The 20,783-nt window shown below is 49.9% G+C and overlaps 3 long non-coding RNA genes across 4 annotated transcripts in view; 2 read left to right on the top strand and 1 right to left on the bottom strand.

Annotated features, from left to right (window-relative positions):
- The window catches only part of LOC109448162 (uncharacterized), a 69,953-nt gene that overhangs the window by 4,157 nt on the left and 45,013 nt on the right, over positions 1 to 20,783 (top strand). The gene's annotated exons all lie outside the window — the stretch shown is intronic.
- Positions 473 to 7,318, bottom strand: LOC141572721 (uncharacterized). The gene is made up of 2 exons (XR_012498131.2): positions 1,950 to 7,318; positions 473 to 992 (listed from the first exon to the last, which is right to left on the bottom strand). It is a non-coding gene; the product is annotated as an uncharacterized LOC141572721 (long non-coding RNA).
- LOC109448106 (uncharacterized) lies at positions 7,150 to 9,834 on the top strand. The gene is made up of 2 exons (XR_016019036.1): positions 7,150 to 7,290; positions 8,251 to 9,834. It is a non-coding gene; the product is annotated as an uncharacterized LOC109448106 (long non-coding RNA).

Genomic DNA, 20,783 nt, shown 5'->3' with positions numbered 1-20,783 from the left:
GTCCCGGCTGCGGCCCAAGCCGGGAAGCTGGACTGGGACATCTCCAAGGTGAGAGGGGGCGCAGAGCGACCCAGCTTTCTACATAATAAACATTCGCCAGTGTGGGTCCCAAGTTTCGCATTCCTGGACACACATCCGGTTGCAAACTCCGTTGTAGAAACAACTGGACTTATTTTAAACCTTTATTTTAAAAATAAACAAATGCCCCGTGTCCCTACCTCCTTGGAGGGAACGGAGATTCCTTCCCTCCTCCCTTTTCTTCCCAAGGGTGTCTAGGCCGGCTCCCGGGGAGCAGCAGTGGCCTGGAGAGAGGGGATGAAAGGCGGAAAGGAAGTGCACGGCACCCTGATTCTGCTCGGATTTCTAGATCCCACCCATTATTCCCCCATGGTCCTCTTAACTGTGGAACTTGGCGTGTTCCCACGAGCCTGGGAGGGAGGGCGAAAGAGAAAAAGAATGAAGGACAGAAACCTAGAGATAGCAAGTTTTGTTTTAATTTAAAGATAAGCAATTTTTTCCCTTCAAAATACCCGTGCAGCAGGCTCTGTCTAATCCCACCCCCCCTACCCCCCACACCCGCGACTGAGGGCGGTTAGGAGAGGCTCCTTTCGGCTTACAGAAGAGCCTCTAGGGAACCCAGAGAGGGGCTACAAATAGCGCAGACTCTAGGCCCAAGGTCCGGGAAGACCTAGCCGCCTCCCCAGTCCGTGCCCTGCGCTGGCGGGAGTCGCTGCCTGCTCCACCTTGTGGGCCGGGCCAGCTGTCGGGTCCCTTCCTTTAAGCCAAGGGCCGAGACCAGGTTTCGTTGGATGTCCACACTGCAGCCCACCAGGCGAATTTCGTCTCGTCTTTGCGCCCTGACCCGGGTCTTTTGCACCCACGCTGGTTACTCTTAGAGAAGATTTCCGGTCCAATCTCTGGTAAAATTAGATGCAACACTTTTGACGAGTTCCATTCTGCCCGCGCGGCAGACTCTGTTGAAAGACTCAGTTCTATAAAGAAAGGGGTGGTACCTCTAGATCCTATTTTATGTCAACAATAATCCAGTCACGCAAGTATTCTCCCCCACACACACACACACACCCGTCTGTATAATGATCTATGTGGATGTGTGCAGTTGCTGGCAGTCCTGGGACACAAGCTGGTTTGGGACAAACCTGTGAACCCTTTTGACAGCAATATCCCGGAAAAAAATTCTAGCGGTTATTTCCCAGGCAATTTCCCCCTAGGTTATCAGGTAAAACCGCAAAACTTTATAAAAGCAAAACACACGCTGAATTTCAAAACTCCCGCTCGCCCCCTCTAAAAGACGGCTTTATTTTCACTGCCCACGCTGGATGAAAGTGGTTTATTTTTATTTTTTTTTTCCTTGTACCCACATGCCTTGTAAAATGTTCCTGTGCACGGGCCCGGCCCCCCTCTGATGACCGCAGGCCCTGGCTTCCAGACTGCAGCCCCCGCCACTCGGTTTTTAAGTCTTCGCCTGGAGCCGAGGTGTAATTGTGACCCCGCCCGAGCCGCGAGCCTCCCGGGGGGAAGTTTGGCCCGGCCTGCTTTGGGGCCGGGACCTCCCAAGTGGCGGACCTGGGAGCCGGGAGCTTCGCGGTCCCCTCGCTGCCTGCCTCCTCCCACTCTCCCTCCCCTTCGGACTGTGCGCGTTTGCTCTGCGGTCCTCCAGCTCGCCCGCGCCACGGCGCACAGCATTTCTCTTTCCCTTCACTTTTTGGGTTTTCTCTTGCCCTTTTCCTCTCTAGCACCTTCCCCCACCCCCTTTTTTTAAAAAATCGCTCTCTGTCGCTTTCCCTTTGAAACCCTAGGCCCAACAGAAGCAAAGTGAGGCTTTGTAGGGATCAGGAGAAACGAACTGGGAGCCTCCGGCCCCCTCGGCGCCGCGGCCGAGTCGCAACTGGGCGCGCTTCTGCGTAACGTCAGCGCGCGGGGTAATTTACCTTCCCTGGGCGTCTGTCAATATGACTAATTTCCACTGGGGTCAAAAAGCCTTTCTCCGGCAGTCCATCTTGGAGCGCTCTCTTACACAGCAGACCGGGTTAGTTGTTTTGTTTCCAAAAGCCTTAGAAATAAATACTCCTGGGGGCGTCCCTGCCTGGGCAGCCCGAGAGGAGCAGAGGAATATACACAGTGTCAATTAAAGGCAGTTTTCCTTGAACTACGAACTGTGATTGGGTTTAAATGGCAGCGACCTGCTTGCCTTTTAATTTACATTACCTAACTCGTCCTTGATACCAATGCTTTCTTTGGAAGCAGGAAATCAAAAGAGAGGGAAATAATTATTGCTCCAATTTTGCTCTCTCGCAGTTAGATCCCGCACTGAAACATTTTCTCCGCGTTTCAGGGTGTGTTTTAAGCATAGAGTATGCGCGCGCGTGTCTTGCTAATCTGGCCTAGACAGACAATTTATCTTCCGAGTGGTGTTTTACAATAATTTCAAAACTGCTACCGGTTTCTAAGAGTGAAATCCATGCTGTGGATTTAAACAATCTCCGGGACTGGATACAGGCATCTAATGATGCTGGTTGCATAACTCCGACTCTTTGAAAAATGCGCTGGAAGACAACGTGGCTAGTGGAGACAGGGCGATTCTCTGTCTGCAGAGTCCTCTCCTGCCTGGAACAGGGAGGCGAGCATTCACTTCTCAGGGCACCAAGTCGCTCTCCTTGGGTGTTGGGGGAGGTACACCTCTCCTGTCCGGGAATCGAGGTCCAGCGGCAAGGGAAAGTCATCAGACAACCCATTTTTCTGCCACCTACGATCAGGTACTGAAGACCCAACTAATAAACTTACTGAGTTTAATTTTTAACAAACTGTCTTGAAAAAACACGTTTTTTCCTCCTTCCCCTCCCCCCTCGTGGCCTTTGGACTTTAGGCAGTTTGGAGATTCGATGGAACCCAAGAGAAACGTTAGGAACTAAAAAAGCCAAGCAGAAGCCCTAGGAAGCCTCACCCAGGGCGGCCTCAACAGGGCGTCGCTGACCTCTGCTTTGGCGGGGGAGGGGCGCACACACTCGGCGCTTGGACCCCCAACTCCCACCACAGTCTAACTAACCCGCATAACCCCATGCTTTTCTGCCGGGCGCGCGTGCACACACACACGCACACACACACCCAGCACACACCTTTCTTTCCCTCTCTCATCTGTTGGTGCATTTATGACCTAATGAAAGTATATCCTTTAGGGAAAAGACTGTCTATAAAACCTGAAATATGAAGAACCCGTTTGGATATTCCTACTCCCGTCCAGGCCCGATCTTGAAGTTTTTTAGCACAAACACCTTGACTCCTGCTGCTGCTGCCACAATCACTCTGTTATTTTTACTAAATGAAGAGAATTGGTTCTAAGTGACCTCTGCTCATTTCCTTTGGAAGGAGAAAAGGTCTCTCTCCATCCTGGAGATGTATCTTTATTTGGGGGAAATCATGCCCTGGGAGGGGGGATAATTTTACTTTCTATACCTTCTCATCTCTAGAAAACCCTAGTACCCATATGTTCCAACTTCTGCAAACAGCTGGGGAAACCAAGGGCTTTTCAACTCCCCTTTCCTTCCTGCCCCAACGTTTCTTTCAAATGCCACCTTTTTGAGTCTCACAACCATTGGCCTATTCTTTCTCCTGTTCGCTCTTCTGGAATCTCTCCTGAGTGTGCCTCTTTGGAAATCACACAGCTAACCACCTGTTTTTATGGGAAAAGGAGATCTAATTTTGTGTGCCAGGGAGGATTTGTTTATTAACACGAGTTGGCAGAGCAGAGATTATTATTCCCCATGTGGTTTTCTATACATCATACCTTTAAGTAAGAATATTTTAAAGTCCCTTTCATTTTGCAATTTGACCTTTGTCATGGAGCGGTCTAAGTTGTTTACTAGCAGGGACTATGCAACAGGAAAAGCTGCAGGAGATATAAACACTAGTGTGAGCTGAACAGCTGCGTCCCCTGGTGGGGTGGAGTTGTTTATTTGCATATTTTTAAAAGAGCACAGCAGTTCTAACTTAAAGTATTTTTTGGCATCCAGGGAACATTTAATAACCTGGGGGTGGAGTGGATCTCTTTTTCGAGTCACTGCTTAGTTGATTCCCTTTGTTTCTGAGTTAACATTGCTAAGGGAATTTTTACTCTCAGATTTTTTTCTATTTTTGCCTTAAAATAGTAAATTTCCTGTGTAGAATTTGCCTGACAAGAACTTTTGCACCTGGTTAAAGCCTAGGGAAAGGGGTAGACGTTCTAGGGCAGGGTGTTCAGCCCGCTCTGAGAGGGGTAGATTGCATGGAGGGGGAGTGGACTGAGAGGCAGCCATTTCTAGGGAAGGGTCTTGTCCTCCTTGTACAAGAAATTGTCCATTTTTGAACATCTATTAGGAAATATCTATCCTTTTTCATTTGTGTTCTAGCTTAGCCTTTCCACTTAGGACTGAGGGCCCGGCCACTACTGCAAGTCTGTGTCCACTGACACGATGTAACTGGAAGAGCAAATGACTTCAAACTTCCTATTCCCAGATGGAGAGGAGCATTTGGCTAGTGTGCATTTTGCCTCACCTAAAGTGTTATACTTCTGCATAAACAATATTCTTCTCTAGGCAGATTTCCAGCTTACAACCCATTGAGCAGAGAAAGTTCATTACTGTATTTCAGTCCCATATTCTCAGTGGATGTCTTCTAGACCCTCTTCTTTGATATGTGGTATTATGTATAAATATATTTAGCATCTGGCAGCTCTCATATAGATCCTGACTATATTAATTTTCAGTAACTAGCCAATATATTGTTATGGTTCAAAAATATGCAAAATGTGCATGTGAATAGTCTGTCTTTCAATATATATCTATTTGCTTCTCCCATTGTTATTTATTTCCTGCACATCCTTCCAGAGCTTCCTAATGCATAGAAAAGCAAATGGGAATATAATCTCTATGGATCTAGAATGAGGCAAGTTATTCCACTTGTGTCTGTTCTGCAGATCAGGATGGGGGGGCATCCCTGGAAGCATTGGAGAACTTAGGCTCACAATCTGCTCTCCGGATTCTGAGGCATCAGGATGAGATGCCTCCTGATTCTAATTTAAAATACTCAGGAAAGAGAAGGTGGGGCACATGCAGAATAAACCATCCCTAAGACTCCAAACTGGATGTCTTTTCCCTGTGGCTGAGTCCAAAGAATAAGAAGCGAAAGAAGAAAGGAAGAAAAACAAGCAGAAAGAGGGAGGTTATCAAATTCTGGAACTGTAAGAATGTCGTTCCTTATTTTTTGGTGTGTCACTCCCACTAAATTTAAAAGGATGACATTATTATGCATCAAATAAGTAAAAAATAAATCTTCTCCTACTATAAGAGGGTTTTTGCCATGTTCTAACCTGTAGATATTTTGTATGGGTTATAAATTGAGCGGGAAGGGATTGGAAAATGCACATGTATTAGAAAACAACTAAGATAAATTCTGCAGTGTAATAAGTAAGTGTATGTAGACTTAACAGACCTCAGGCATTTGTCCTTTGCAATTCAACAAGAGACAAGGTAAAGCCAGAGTTGATTGCTCCCTATACAGAGCAGGTGGCACCTTCAGTTACATCAGTGCAGCCCTTAAAGAGGCTAAGGGGTCTTCCTGCTCGACAGTGAGTGACCCTGACAAGCCTCTGGGTAAGGGTCCAATGTGCATAGAGAAGAAAAAACGCCTTGTGGGAAAGTGCCAAGCACAGGGCCCCCTGCCAAAGATGGGGCCAGTTCTGTGATCTGGGGTGTTCTGTGATTTCCTGGTACCTGGCCAGAATTGTGGTTGCTAAATTGGCTCAAGCCCACGTTCCTCCTCAGCAAGTCTTCCCCTTATCCTTCTAAATGGGTTGGAAGCATTTTCAGCTTCTTGATAAACTATAGTCATTAGTGTGTGTGTGTGTGTGTGTGTGTGTGTGTGTGTGTGTGTTCAGGGAGAGGGTTGCTCAGTATTTTTGCCTTCTATTAATACCAAAAAGTTCTGTTCTTTCTCTTTGGGCAACTCCCTGCCCCGCTCTCATAATAATACTAGATGCAGTAACAAAACTCATTGCTGATTCTCTTTTCCTCCTATGAATGGATTCTTGCCCATCCCTCTTATGGACCCACTGCCAGGTTTTAGCCTTAATTACTGTGGTTAGGCCAACCTCCAAAGGGGGTTAGATGTCAGATCTAACAAGAGACAAGGTAAACCCTGTGTTCGACTGATGTCCTGGTAGGACCCTCGGGCATTGGTAGGTAAAAAAAAAAATCCCAAACCCTCTGCCCACTGCAGCCTTGGAGCTGTTCATCAGATTAGAACCCAAAGGCCCGCTAACTAATTAATGCATGCATATTTTGGCCAGCTTCTTGGCCAGTTTTATGGGGTTTCAGTGGTGGTGTATGGTCAGATGAGGATTATGGGTCCTAATGAATCATGTGACGATAAGTGGATTTAAATGATGGCTGTGTTCAGGAGACTCCCCCCTGGGGGGCTCTTTCTGTGCTCAGACAGGAAGGCTGCTCTAGGAGGAACCAGCCTGCGATGGCACTTTCAGAAGTTTACAATGTCCTCTTCATCTGCATCTTGGTACAGAACATTACTGAAATGTATATACGTATCTTCAATCATTCAGAAACGCAGAAGAAAATCTTGTCTTAAAAGTCCTGCATTTAAGAGTGGAAATGCATCTTTAGAGTTTATCTGTTCTAACCACTTCTTTACAGGTGAGAAGACTCAGACTCAAAGATGCTCCTGGTACTTGACCAGCGTTTGCCACTAATTAATGAAACCAGGAGGGGGGTTCCTCTCCTCTCCTTAGGTAGTTATTTCCAGGAGTTGCTTGTTTAAAAAAGATAAGGGCATAAGTAAGGAGGATGTTGTGGTAGACAGTTTTGAAGGAAAAAATAAAGTAGAGAGCCAATGGGAGAAAAGGTAGCCCCTGAAATGACAATCTGGGGGTCTGTTAATTGAGCAGGCCTATCTCTATTTCCTGAAAGTCTTTATTGGACTTCAAGACAGCTATTAGAGGCTGATGTTTCACACCACAGAAACTTTTCCCTGTCTGTGTGTGTGTTTAAGCTCTGTGTGTGTGTGTGTGTGTGTGTGTGTGTGTGTGTGTGTGTGTTCAAGCCAGTCCAGGAGAATAGATTCTTCTCTCTTGGGGAGAAGGAATGTGTTTCCAAAAGGGAAGCAGCTCTCATCAAAAGCGCTCATGAATCTGGTGACAACACGGACACGCGCTTCGCGTAGAGCCTGGAAATTGTCAGGCAGTGGAGGCGGGACGGGGGACAAGTAGGACAACGGGCTCCCAAGGTGAGCGAATCGGGCAGGCAGCGTCCCTGGGACGATTCACAGGGAATCGCTGAGGAAGAGAGATTGGTAGATCTCGGTGACAGAAAGATGAAATGGGGGGAAAGAGAATGCAAGAGGAGAGAGATTGCGAGGTCTCCAAACCTGGCCTCTGGATCTCTACAGAGTAACAGAGTCCGCCCGCAGGGCAACCAGTCGGTCTCCTGTCGGGGCTAAAGGTAACGCTTGTGCTAGATATGCCCTCTGTGTGTAGTAGTAGGGAACCACAAAAGTGGCTCTAGGTTTTGCATAAATTCACACTTAAATTTTTTTAATTATTATTTTGGCGTGGGTCTCGGTGGAGTCTGAGGCTGAAAGAGCCCTGGCCGGATACAAAGAGGCCTCGAGAGCCATCAGCTGTCTTTCCTTACTCCTCGGAAAACAGAACCGCACCAAAAATCAGCCACGGAAACTAAACAACGGCCCCCACAAGCCGTCTTTCCAAGGCTGGGGAGCAGTGTTCTGGCCTCAGTACTCAGGTTTGAATGGTGCCAGATCTTGGATTACACCCCCGGGACAGCATTTTAATGTAAATGTAAAATATGCTTGTAATAATCACTTGTGGGCCCTGAAGCACCACTAGAATCTCTGTTTAATTATGGGGGCATGAGAGGAGCATTACCAGCTAATTAAATCCAATCCGATTTGTAATTCTCCCTGTGCTGCTGCCGACTTTAAAATGCGAAATTGCTTTTTAAACGTGCCCACATATGAAATTTTAAAACACATGTGAAAACTAAAGGAGAAACAAGGGGACAAGGGGCGGGGGAGAAGGAAGGAAGGAAGGAGGGAGAGAGACGCAGGCTGCTTGGGCCCGAGTCAAGCAGGCGTCGGATGAACCTCCCGGCCAGGCCTCGGGCTCCGTGCACTCCGGCCCCGCGCTCAGCGTTTGGCCACGAATGAAGCCATTTCCTTTCTTTTCAGAGGTTTCGACTTCCCCTTTCCTCCCAGCGGAATCTCAGCTTCCGGACCTCGCCCCAAGAAGAGTCCAGGGTCGCAGAAAAGGCCCCACACCTCGCCTCGCGTGCCCCCGGCAACCGCGCCGGCTGAGACGCGCGTCCCAGCTGACATGCGGGAGGGCGCGGGGAGGATGTGAGCCCACTGGGGAAGCCGCCAGACCCGAGGCTGGGAGGCGCGCGGAGCCCGAGAAGGTGCTGCGAGCCCGGGTCTGGCCGCTGTCGGCCGTGGAGGAGGCCGGGGCACAAGCGGGATTGGCAAAGTGCGGGGCCGCACTCCAGCTCAAACCACGCAGTCTCTCCTGTGCGATCCGAGCTAGGATGAGCGCGGGGCGCGACTGGCGAGGCTCAGGCCTAGAGGCCAGAAGCTGGAGACTCCAGACTCCGAGGGCTTTATGCAGGCGGACGCAGCCCCCACGTCCCCGTCCTTCCCCACCCTTCCGCAGTGGAAGCCTTTGCTTCTGTCCTTCTTGCCTGCACGCACCTCTCTCTCTCTCTCTCTCTCTCTCTCTCTCTCTCTCTCTCTCTCTCTCTCTCTCTCTCTCTCTCTCTCTCCCCCCCCTTTTCTCAATCGTCAGCGCCCCTCGCAAAAGCTGGTCTTGGAGCTTTGATTTACGATTAAACAGTTGAGTTATTTAAATGGAAAAAAAAAAACAGGGTGACCTCGGCCACCCATTCTTGAATACCCCTTAGTACTTGTGAATTCGAATACGTAATATGCCGTGGGGGTGTGTTTCCAAACCTGGTACCATCTGCTGCCAACTGCACCATCACCCGCTGCTCCGATGCAGTTTAGCCTAGGGAAATGTTCTAAAGAAGGAGGCCACCTCTGCAGCTTTGCACGAGGCCCTGAAAGCAGAGAAATGTGAGAATGTGGGTCTAAGTGTTTCCAAAATGCAAACGCGCCGAACAAATGCAGTGACACCTATCCCAAAGCGAGGCATTCGCACCTCGGCTTCCCCGGCCACCAGTGCTTACTCCAGCCAGTCCCGCCCTGTGTGCGGAGTTCCTCACTTGGCGGTCGCATAGCTCATTCGCATCTGGGAAAGCTGACAACGTTTCAGAACTCAGCTCAGGGCTGGGTGGGATGGGGATTGAGGTGTAGATCTACGATATACCGGGGAGAACCAGGCCCCAGGCCTTTCTGGAGGGCCCTGCCCTCGCCCGAGGAGAAGTCGCGAGGATACCAACCTCGCGCGGGGGCGCGGCCTGTGGTCTGGCTCCCCCTGTTGCTGGCCTGTGGTTTGGCAATTCGGAATTGCTGAGGCCCGGGAGGTGGAAAAGTTCGAATCCCTGTGTGTTTTGAGGATGGGGATTATTGTTAGACCGAAAGGAGTGGGTCCTTGTCTGTCCTGCAGTGTGGGAATGCTTGTCGGGTTTGTGCGCTCTGGATCTAGAATCGGCTGGAGAAATTTTCAACTAGGATCTTGTCATTTCACCTCCACTTCCACTTCCTGCAGAAAGCATCCGTATACCTCCTTTATCTTTACCCAGTAGAGTGATAGATTGTTTCCTAATATTAGTAAAGTATTGTTTTGAGTATAACGTACAACATGATCGTTGTCTGTTTTTTGACTCTAAGCCTTCTCTGTACGTTTAGGGGGGAGGTGGTGAAGTCAATCTCTGCAGCCAGGTGGGAGCAGCGGACAGGAGATTACGGAGGTTTCTCCCGTATGCTGCCTGTTTGGTTCCCACCTTTCTCTCCCGTCATCTCTGCCAGCACCAGCCCCTACCCCTAATCCCTCCCCGCCTGTTGCCTCTGGTTCCGGGCCAGTAGCGCCTCCTGTCGCCACGCATGGGGCAGCAGGGACTCTGGGCCTTCCAAAGCAGGCAACTGAGGGGCCTCGCTGCCTGCTTTGGAAACTCTCCATTTTCCCACAGTATTTCACATTCGTATTACTTTTCACACCGTTAGGTAGTCATACCACTAAACCTGCTAAATACTTCCATGCACCAAGCCAGCCCTCCCGCGACAGCTCCAGATCGTCTGCTTTCCCCTGGTGATAGGGACACGGACAACTTGCTCACGGTGAGGGGTTGTTTGCTTCCTTCTTCTTTTCTCCTCTCCTGGGATCCACCTCCAGACCCTAAGTATGGTGGTGCTGGTCATGGCCGCTGGGTGGGGGCGCTCAGGTATGAAGGAGGTCTTAGCCCTGGCCCTTCAAGAGGGTGGAGGGGGCTTATTGGGGGAAAAAAAGGATTTGGGGACTGTTCTGAATTGTAGTAATTGTGTGAGGCTAGATCAGCAATTTTTAAAAGAACAGGGCCTTGCTCCTGGCCTTGAGAAAGGCTCAGGGCCTGGTCTACATAATAAGCACCACCTCCAACCTTCCCTTCAGGAGCACCAGGCCCAATAGGTAGCATTTGGGTACTAAGGCACTCCGAGGCAGCGGAGCGCAATGCTCTCCACTGCCTCCTCTGGCCGCCATGCAGCAGCTCTGAGAATTCGGGGCTACTCCTTAAATCCGGGGGTGCGGTGGGTAGGGACAGTTAGAACCATACACCGAGGAGGGCATAAGGAACACTTCAAGAGCAGAGAAGAAAGTGTCAACGCTGGCTCAGGAAAGCCACCATTCCTCAAACCAAGAGTCCCTTGCTCTTTGGCTGTCGAGTGCACTACAGTCATTGGCTCCTGAGTCTGTGACAGGGAGGACCTAAGGCAAGCGGATTCTCAACGTCCAGTTACAGTGGACTGGGCGGAGAATGGTGTACTAGACACCTCCAACCTGGCCTGTGCCTGGGCTGCTAGAGGGCACTGCAGGGGCAGAGAGGGGACTTCAAGTCTGCCACCTTAGCAGAACTGAAGCCATTGGCCCTGGGGCTTCGATCTGAGAAGCCAGGGGAAATTAAAGGTGCCCCTCTGATGCTCCCCCAGGACCCTACTTCGATTCTTCCATGAAGAAAAGAAGAGTAATAAAATCTGCCTGCCCCCTACCTCCAGGATATGGAGGAAGGAACTAACTTTTAATGAGAGCCTATTAAGGGTCAAGCATTTTACAGGCTGCATATTGTTTAATCTTCACCAACTGTAAGGAGGGTATTTCTAAACCCCACATGCCTGCAAGGAAACCAAGGTGTAGAGGAGGGACCAGACCAGAGCCATAGATTCATCCATCCAAACAAACTCCAGGCCTCCTCAGGTCTGTGCTTCTAGCAACCATCCTGGGAGTTGATGACACACTGAGGGGTCCTGCAACTTGGGCCAGGTCTCCTGGTGACCTTGAAGAGAGAGTGGAGCTGTCTTCCATGAGCCTCTAACATATACTCCTAGATGGTGATACATGTGATGGGAAATCCGGTTCTAAGTACTTGAAGCTTTTAAGTTGTAATGCCTTTATACCTGTTCCTTCAAAATATCCATGGCAAAGTCAAAGTTACTAGGACTCTCTTAACCAGTAGAGCCCAGCGTATACCACACATGTGTCCCACAGTATTACTTTTATTGCCCCAACACACCAAGATAGAGAAGGTTTAAATTCAGATTCACTGGACTTAAGTTTCTGCTCATACCTACCACTAATATCTAAACTGAGCCCAAATCCTGCCCCCCCCCCCAATACTGAGGCTTAGAAGCCTGGGGAGACCTAGAAGAGGATTTAAGTTGGTTCCTGAATTCCAATCACCACGTCAGCCATTTCTCTACTTGTCAGGGCCAGAGTTTGTCCAGTGTGCAAAAGGGACCACCCACCTCTAAGCTGGGGGAGGATGGAGTGCAGGGCTCTGGAAACCCCTGCCTCCACTTTTGGAAGTGAAACTCTAGGAGCCCCATCTCCCAAACATTGTTACTTTCACTTCCACCTCCCAGCCCTGCAGTGGTTGCTTCTTGATGTCACGGACTTCATACTCATGTAAAGAGAGGCCGTCTGGTGACTGCTTACTTAGACTCTTGAGAAAATGCTTTAGATTTTGGATTTGAGGCATTTGTAGAAGGTAGGAGAGGTGAGACAGACCGGCAAAGCCAGAAGGCAAGGAAGAAGACTGTGGGGGGAGGCCATTTTATTTGGGAGTTGCTTGGGAAACTCCTTTTTCTTTTTCCTTTCTTACAAAGACCTCCCCATTGTCTCTCTACTTTCCCCTTTCCCTTTTCTTTGCTGTCCTGATGCTGAGCCTGAGCAAGAAGAATTAAGGAGTAGGACCCTACCTCCATCTCCTTTGGACAGTCAGCTGCACAGGGCACTGACTCCAGGAGGGCAGTGAGGACAAATGGTGTTAAAAAGTCCCTGAAGCCGGAGCCATCCCTGTTGCGCCCTCTCCCCCTTTGGGCACGGAGGGGGATTTCTGGGAGCCTCAGACGCATATCCTGAAGTTCTGGTTAATCTAAGTTCTCTGGACCCTAATTGTCCCTGAGCACTATTCCAAACCTGGAGGCAGCTAACTGAGTGGTCACTTAATGGGATTTTTAACCCTACCAGGGTATATTAATTCATTTACAATCCTTGCAGTGGGCGAGGGAAAGACTATGATATTTTCCTAAGAGCCAACTAGGAAGTCCCTGTGCCCCCGCATTTTTTTTCCATACAGTTACTTATTATCTAACTCAGTGGTGACAAACAACGCTGACAGACAAGTGAAAACTAAGTTACAGGAGGCCGGTTAGCTCAATTAGAGCGGCGGTGCACTTAACAACAAGGTTGCCAGTTCCATCCCCACATGGGCCACTGTGAGCTGCACCCTCCACAACTAGATTGAAGCAACTACTTGACTCGGAGCTGATGGGTCCTGGAAAAACACATTTAAATTAAAAATGAAAGTAAAAAAATAACTAAGTTAAGAAAGCAGCACTGTATTCGTGTACTTCTCCTCTGCCACACTCTGCCATTCTTTCTGTTACTACGTGTGGCCAGTGGCACCACACCTGACTTTAAGAGCACCAAATGCAAGAGGCTGACCAGAGAAACCCAGGAGACCATGGCAATGGATTTGAACTTGGTCTTCCTCTGACCAGGACGGGACAACGACCTGGAAGTGACATCTCTTCTCTTCTCAGGGACTCTGGTGGCCTAAAAACTCTAAAAATCAAGAAATTCAGAAGGGAAATTAAAAGAATAAGAAACTGTAAGAAGAGAGGGAAAGAAAAAGGGAAATGTACACAAAATTCGAAAGGCATTTAGATTTCTGCCTTAGTTTCCAACGACCGAAGCTAAAGCTGTTTGTCTCCACTTCACTGGTTTTCTCCGCGTGGTTTTCAGAGCCCAGTTCCCTCGTTCAGTATCTGGGGTTCATTGCCTGGGAAGGGAACGTTCGCAAACTTGCAGGTCTGGTCCCCTGAGGGCTCTCCGACTGGCGGAGGGTAAGAAAAGCTGGAGGCAGCGTCAGGGTGTGGGGGTTGGATAAGCCCTGGGAGGTCTGGGCAGGTCGGGTCGAAGCCCTCTCCCCACCCAGCCACCAGAGGGGCGCGCCTTGCCCACTGCCCCAAGGGAGCCTCTGGGTTCCTCTCCATCCAGGGGCGACTTGACCAGAATGATTTCTTAGCCAAGACCAAAAAAGAAATGGATCCAAGTGAGAAAACCAGCGCAGTTTGGGCTTCGCGATGGCTGCAAGCGAGGAATTGCACCGATTGACGATGTCTACAGCTGCTTCTCTGGAACCCGTCGGTGGCGGGTGAATTGGTGCGCGGGGTTAGTCTCTGAGCTCCGGAGTTGGCAGTTGTGCAGGGCTGGAAAGCAGTGACGTGAAACTTAAAGTATACCGTGTTTAGTTAGGGTCGGTGTAAAACAGAAGACTCCTGGCATGCATAAGACTTACCCCTCCCCCTTCTCTCCCAGCAGCAGGTTTAAGGTTAAGTATCTCCTTTGCTAGGGATGACACCCCCTTCAAAAGCTACCAGGACTTGGGGGCGATCAGCGACTCTTGTAGAATTAGGAACGTTGCAAAAATCCCGCTTGAGCTGCGCATCAGAGGCTGAGTGACAAGTGCTTAAAGCATCTCGGAGCCAACCCCCGGTCCTGGCTTCTGGATTTACTGGCTTTGTGATTTCCAGCCAGCATCTGGGGCCTCTAAGTTTGTTTTTGCATTTGCAAGACTGGAACGTTTGCCCGATGAGGGGTTTAAAAGTGCCGCTCCCAGCGCTGGCGATCTCCGAGCGTTTATTCGTCTACAGGAAAATCCCGGTATTTTCTTCCTAGAAACCCGGCAAACGTAATAGAGCTGTCATCCCCCTTCCCTTGGCGAGGTGTGGCCTCCTAGTTGGCCTACTGCCTCCCTCCCCCCAGCGGACCCAGACTCTGCGAACTCTTAAGTCTTTTACCCGGGGTCTCACAAGCGGGTTCTGGAACTTGCCAGCGTTTACAGTCTCCGACCCTGCCGAGCAAGGTCTGATCCTGTGTTCTTGCATTTGCTCTTCAGCGGGTTCTGTTACCCTCCTGTTGCACGTCGGGAAAGACCATGTTCGACAGCCCGGGAGGATGGTCCCTCGAAGAGGATGGGAACCCGCGCAAAACCCCGGACTCGTGATGTCGTGGAGCATGACCTCCTCCTACCCACTTGCCGAAGGAGCCTTTCGGCGTGTACTTGACTAGGGTGCGTGGGAGCAGGAACGACGCGAGGGCCAGCTGGCCACGGGGACCAAGAGGGAACAGCTGCACTGCTCCGGACCCAGGGATTTGGGCCGTAGGGAGCCTCGTCGGCCTGGGCTCCTCCCGCCCTCCTCGAGCTTTCCCTAGTTGGAGAAGGGTTCAAGGTTCGCAGGTGCTAGGCCCGTCTTTAACACGCTGCTTCCCAAGGAGTCCTGCAATGCTCGCCAGGCTCCCTTTTATTTTATTTTCACAAAGAAAAGTAAACATCTTGCATATATTTCCATAGTGGTCAGGCCCTTATTATGAAAGATCGAGTTCCAGAAAAATGGCTGTTGCAGCCGGAGGGAGCCGGGACCGCAGAAGACGCTTGGAACTTCATATAGAAAAAATGTTTCGTTTGGGACCGTTTGGGGAGGATCCGGAACAGATAAGTTGTTAGCTGGGACGGGGGGCGGGGGGAAGGAGGCACCTGGATTCCCCAGTCTGAAAATGGGGACCTCTCTGTCACCGTGCAGGTGAAAGCTGGAGAGAGAGGCAACAGGTCAGTGAGATCAGGACTGCCCCTGTCCAACGTGAGCAGTCCCCTGCCGCCCGGACTCCTCCCAAGGAACATCTTTGGCTAGCACCACCATTCAACCGGGACCCAGTAAAATCTCTTAAACGTGCACACTTGGAGAGAGAGGGGGGAAGGTATCCAGGCAACGGAATTACGGAAACATCCTCTCGGTCACGTGAACTTTATTGCAGACCAGGAAGTTATCCAACAGCTGCCCCAAATCTTCTGACTCCAGTGCTCCAAATGTTGACTGTTTCTCACACCTCACCACCGGTACGGAGTCTGCTGCCTTGGGGGTTGATAGATTTCCTCTACCCTTTCAGCTTCGATCTACCCCCACCTGCCTGGTTGCATTTGGAGATGATTTCCTTTTTTCCATTCGCGAGACCATGTGGCTCCCATACTTACCTGGGCTGGCTGTTTCCCCACCCACCCTCCGTAAAGGGGATTCCACATCTCCTGAGGGAGGAAAGCCGGGTTGAGGAAGGGTCAGAAAAAGGAAGCCGAGCCCCAAAATCAAGGCGTACAATATTATATTCTTCTCCGGGTGCCTTTGATTCATTAAAAAAAAAAAAGTGTAACACAAGAAGTAATTTTAATGGGCGCCCTCTGTTCCTAACACGAGTGCACTAATTCCCAGTCCTGAACCAGGTTCACAGACACGAACCTCGCTTTTTGTGGCCTTGTATCCCCGAAAGGATCTGCTGAAAATCTGAGCACACAGTAGGCACTGAGACAATAGATCCTCGTTGACAGAATGTTTGCTCCGAAGGAAAGGGGGGGGGCAATTATTTGAGAGCGGCTGTAAATAAAGACGTTGTTATCCGCCACAGTTGTTCTCTTCTGGCACGAAATAAAGGCGCGCGTGTATGTATCCTGTGCCTGTTCAGTGAATTCCAGGCTCACAACCGAGATTACCGCCGGAGGATGGGCTCCCACTTTCAACTCCTGGATAACCCGTACCTCGGCGTCGAGGGACGCCGCCCCAGCTGACCCATTTAACACAGTCAAGACGACACTGTCACCCCTGCCTGACGGTGCTCCTTTCCTGAGCCTCCAGGGTCAGAGTGAGTGGAGTCCACTCGACTGAGTCCAGGCTCACTCCAGACCACCGAGAACTGAGACCTTCCCTGGAGGCCAGAGGGCAGAGGCCGCACCTCGTGCGCTCAGTGAATTTATTCTGCTAAAGGGGCGCCGCGCCCGGCCCGAGAGCCGGCGACCACGCGTGGGGCGGGGAGGCTGAGGGGGCGCCCTGGCCCCAAGCTTCGCGGATCTCCGGAAATTCCGAGCCCCTGCAGCAACGCCGCTTCTCTGGGCCGGCAGAGAGCAAAGGCTGACATGCCCTCTAGGGGCCCTGGTGTCGCCCACCCGGGCGTTAGTATCCGCCACGGTCGTTACTGTTCTCTTCTGGCACGAATCTTTCCCTCGGCTCTTTGTCACTATCAACAGGCGCCCAAACCAGCCGCTGGGCACGCACCCCGGAAGCGCTTGCCGAGACCCGGAAGCAGCGGGAGCTCGGTCGCGGCTATTCCCGGGGGAGCTCCCGCCCAGCGCACTTTCGAGGGGCCCCAGTTTGCGAAACCTCGAGTCGCCCGAAAGCCCATCCCGCGTGCACGCCACCCTCGTGCCCCTCCGCCGAGGCTTTCCCGCCTCTGGGTCCTTCCCTGGCGGCGGGCCTGGGCCTCCCTGGGCCCCCAGCAGGGACCCCGAGTGGATTCAGGTTCCTCGTGAAGGTCGGGCCGTGGGTAGAGGGAGGAAGAAAGAAGGAGGAATTTACAATCGGTGCATGAGTGACTTTCATCAACTCCCCAAAGATTAGAGTGTAAATTTACTAGGGATCGTCAGTTGTGATTCATAATGCCCCGCGTAGTAAAAGCGCTCCCTCCCGGTTTATGTCCGGCGTTGCTGGCCTCTCCGGTGCGAGCCGGGGTGGGCGCGAACCCGGGGAACGCGGGAGGCCCCGGGCGCACCCCGCAGCTCGTGGGGGAGCCGGGCTCGCGGGCGCCGGGCGCGCCCCGTGACCTGCCGTCGTAAGAATGCTTCAGATCCAACCTAGGCTCGTTTCCGTGACGCAGGAAACATCTGGGGGACTTTTTTCGCCTGGCGTTTGGGAAAGTACTTACTTCCGAACTTGGCGCTGGGGCGTCCGACCAGCCAGACAAACCTCGGCCTGAAAGGGGGATGGGGCCAGGAGGGGACGGCAGGCCTGCCCGCGGCCAGGGTGCTTACTGGGGAGCTCACCGGTGGCCAGCGCTTGGGTGAAGGGCGAATTAAACACTTAGAGCCCGGTCCGCGCGTTCTGGCCTCATTGTTTTAATGTCTGTAGTACTTAGGCGCAGTTTGAGAAAGAATAATGTCTTTAGTTTCAGAAAAAACATCAAAGACCAGGGGCTGCTCAATATGGAGCACATATGGTAGTCTCCGAAGGCCTTGCCTGCCAAAACATGTTTCTCAGTATTTTTCTTCTTTCCTTTTTTTCCGAGCCCTACCCGCACCCCGCCCCCCGCCCCATCTTTTATTTTTTTTCTCCTCAAATGGGAGGGAGCCGCAGGCTCGGATTACCTAGGGCGTCTTGCGTTCACGTGAGGCAGTTGGCGGCTGTGCCGAGGCGATCAATGAGGCCTTTCAGGAACTGAATGTAGCCCAGGCAGGGACTTTGAAGATGGGCGGGCTTCAGGGCCGGGCCGGAGAGGCCGGGACTTGCCCAGGACCCGAGAGGCAGCTGTGGCAGAGTTGAGGCATTATCAGATTCAGAGACTCTAGGTCGCTTTTGGCATTATACCTGCAAAAACACATTTTCCTGTTGGTACGTAAGTGCTTCATGTATGTGGTCAAGATACACTGGCTGTATCCCCAGGCCTTAGCTTATTGCTCAGTGTGTAGGGTGCACTTCAATCTTTACTGAATGCATATTGAATGAACTAAGTGAAGGCAATAGCCTGCAAAGCACTTTTTTTTTTTTACTTCAGTCTAAACAAGATTCAGTTGCAAAGCTCCTCTTTCCCATTAACTGCTGCTATTATTTGTTTGTATTATTATCTAGATCACTATCCTAGTTTTTTTGTTGTTGTTGTTTTCAAATTAGCACAGAGAGGCAGGGGACAGTTGGCTAAAAGTTCAGGCAATTTGCTTTAGGAATTTCTCAAGATGAAATCTCAAAATGTTAGGGGTTATTAAAGTAATCTAGTTCAACTTCTGAACTTCCTGAAGATGAACTGAGATCCAAAAAGGTATAGTTACTTGCCAGGGCACACAGCTGGGAAGTGCCCTCTTTCCTATGCCTAGTGCCAGCTCAGCTCACTAACCCACATTGCCTTCAGTGGAAGGACAAGCTGGATCATTTCCTCTCTTCCAGCTTCTTCCGTTAAATGGATTCCTTTCGTCACCTCTGAAAAATGATCTCAGGATGTTCTCCTTCCGCAAATTTACATGTAGGATTAGTATTAAAGGCAGGGGCAAATTCTTAGGGCTCCCATGTAAAAGAAGATCCATGCCGTCTCCAGAACCTACAGCTTTTTCTAATGCAGTATCGATGATTGGGGGGGTGAGGGGGAGGAAGCACACCACACATGGAGCTGATTAAACACCCATCTTATCAAATCTTCCAGTGTTCTAGTGACTTATATGACTTATACACAGAGACCAGTGGGCAAATTACCTGACAAGTAGTTAGAAAATCTGGACTTTAGGCCTGGCTTTGCCATCAACCCACTGCACCTCTTGACCAATCAAGATCTCAAGATCTCTCTTTCTCTCTCTCTCTCTCTCTCTCTCTCTCTTCTTTCAAGATATATATATATATATATATATATATATATATATATATATATATATATATATATATATATATATAACCTGTTGGTCCATAAATCCAATTTCTTTGCTCAAATTCTCTGACGCTATCATATGTATCAACATGAAATGAGCTCCTTACCTATACCAGATGGAGAAGCAACACAGCCAACACTAGAAGTCTGCTTATTCTTGTATTAAGTACTCAGAAAATGTTAACCTTGCGAAGCTCTTCAAAGATGCTTCAGCCCCTTCATCTTACAGATGGGCACACTGGAGCCCAGAGAGCTGATTTCCCGGGTCACAGAGCTGGAGAGCCCAGGTAGGCTTCCTGCTCAGCACCTTACTCCTCTGAGAAAGTTCTTGCAAAGATGGGGTCCACCAGTCTCTGGCAGGTTTAGGTGAGCATGGATCAAGTCTTTAGGATACGTCCCTGTAGAACCCCGACTGTCCACGCTCCTCACTCTATTTCTCATTCATCAGGAATTACTGGGCCAGAATACAATAGTCTTGGGTCCAGGAGTAGGAATTAAAAGCAAAAGTCAGTCAGTACCGTTTCATTTGGGCAGTCTTTCTTTAAACATACCAGCTCTACTGTGTGAGACCCTCTGGGGTCCCTGCGACAAGGTAATGGTTCTTCTAATGAGGAATACATCAGCGAGTCTCATTTGTTTTTAGAGTCTTGAATCCACTGTAAGTGCAACAAAAATCCCTGGTCAAAGTTAATAAAGAGGTAACATAATAATAAAGTAAAGTCAATGTAATGCAATAATATCTTTTCCCCTCACACAACAAAATCCCAAATTATAAATATTGGGGGCAGATGGAGGAGCTGACTAAGGAATTATCCATCATTAAAAATAGGATAGTAAAGCTGCTCTTGCTTTTGGGGAGCACCTTCTTGATGTGAGAAAATGACCCACGTCATTGTCTGCCATGTTGAAAATTAAGTCTAGGGCACTTTCTCCCTCCTACCTGCTTGGCCCTGGTTGACCTTACCTGGCCTGATTGATGCTCTCTGGCTGGACTCCAGAGTGTTTCAGAGGAATAGTCATGATATGTTTTCCCTGGGTGTGTAGTAGAATGGGCAGTGTCTCTGTATGGAAGCAGTCTTTTCCTCTGTCACCTTCAGGCTGGGGGACCTTGATGACTTGGGGGCTAAATGAACGCTGCAGAGCACCAAGTCTGAGGGGAGTCTCCCTCAGCAGGGGAACTAGATATATAGGAATGGGCTCTGCAGCCCCGGCAGCCCCTCTAGGATGTTGTCTGAGGCCGGAATAGAACAAGGATGGAGCTGAGAGTTCAGTCAACTGGAGGTAGACATGTTGCCTTTTGCATTTAAAGCTGGATGGTAAATTGTTCTTTGCAACTATAGCTGTGCAATAGAGTAGAAAGAACTCTCCTGCCATTTCTCTTAATCTTCAGCGTCTTGTTTTGGATCTTTACTCTTCTTATATGAAAACCTCTCTCTGGGTAATACTTAATCATAATACTTCCTGAGGTTGTTGTGAGGATTAAATGAGAAAATCTACTAAAAGCGATTTGCACCGTGCCAGATACATAGTAAGTACTCGGTACATGTTAGCAAGTATTATTATCAGCCATTCTATGGTTTCAGTTGATGACATACCTCTCTAC

This window comes from Rhinolophus sinicus, chromosome 15 (assembly GCF_057876585.1).
Source record: "Rhinolophus sinicus isolate RSI-liver-muscle chromosome 15, RSI-T2T, whole genome shotgun sequence".
NCBI lineage: Eukaryota > Metazoa > Chordata > Mammalia > Chiroptera > Rhinolophidae > Rhinolophus > Rhinolophus sinicus.
Note: the sequence above shows the minus strand (reverse complement) of the source record. Positions and strands in the feature narration are given on the sequence as shown.